Source organism: Varanus komodoensis, unplaced genomic scaffold (genome assembly GCF_004798865.1).
Source record: "Varanus komodoensis strain SLA01 unplaced genomic scaffold, ASM479886v1 scaffold25, whole genome shotgun sequence".
Taxonomy (NCBI): domain Eukaryota; kingdom Metazoa; phylum Chordata; class Lepidosauria; order Squamata; family Varanidae; genus Varanus; species Varanus komodoensis.
In genome coordinates, this window is record NW_025335661.1 from 12,744,108 (window position 1) to 12,745,225 (window position 1,118).

The window sequence follows — 1,118 nt, forward strand, 5'->3', positions numbered from 1 at the left end:
CTGGTGTGCTTCTTCAACAGTGGCTGCTTCCCTAAACATGCCTTTAGCTATGCTATCAGAAACTAAAAGGAGTCTCAAAATCATTTACCATTTGCACTGGAATCTGTGCTGAAAAGTAAAGATTCTTACTCCAGTGGGTGTGTCTGAAGTAGCTGTTTGGATTCCAGCCATGAACTCCTAAACAGTGCCAGATCCATGCACTAGAAGTAACGATGAACACTGGCTCTTATTGTCCTAATGCGCAGCCCAAACTGGATATCCATGCCCTTCTGAATTTGGAAGATTACAGGGGTATCCCGTGTGGGAGTGCAAAGGCAAATGTTACTTCCATGCTCTTCCTACTCTGCAAAACCTTTAGAGAACTGACTGCAGCCATCTGATTGCATCTCCAAGGATGCTCAGGCACTGCTAAGATACCTCATATTGTGGCAAAACCAGCCTCCTCCCATTGAACACCCCAAAAAATCCATTCTTTAAGGTCAGAGAAACAGCCAGCATAGTTCTTTCCATGCCAGCTGCAAGAGGGGAGAAAGCATTCTGAATCCCAACTTTCCAGGGACTCCGAATGGAATTCTTATTTGTGATGCACAGGAGCACCTTTGTGACTCAGTTCAGAATTCTGTTCTTGGTCCTGTACTTGATTCCTCTCACACCCAGTGACTGAGAGCAAGGCCACCTTGACCAGGTGATCTTGGAGCCAGAAAAATAAAATCTGTCACTACCTCCATCTCTTCCCCATCTATTTGCCAGGAAGTGAGAGGACCGAATGTCATGATCTTAGTTTTCTTAATGTTGAGTTTCAAGCCAACTTTTGTGCTCTCATCTTTCACCCGCATCAAGGGGCTCTTTAGTTCCTCTTCACTTTCTGCCATTAGAGTGGTATCATCTGCATATCTGAGGTTGTTGATATTTCTCCCAGCAATCTTAATTCCAACTGGTGATTCATCTAGCCCTGCCTTTCTCATGATGTGCTCTGCATATAAGTTAAATAGGCAGGGCGACAGAATACAGCCTTGCCGAACTCCTTTCTCAATTTTGAACCAATCAGTGGTTCCGTGTCCAGTTCTCACTGTTGCTTCTTGACCCACATATAGGTTTCTCAATAGACAAATAAGATG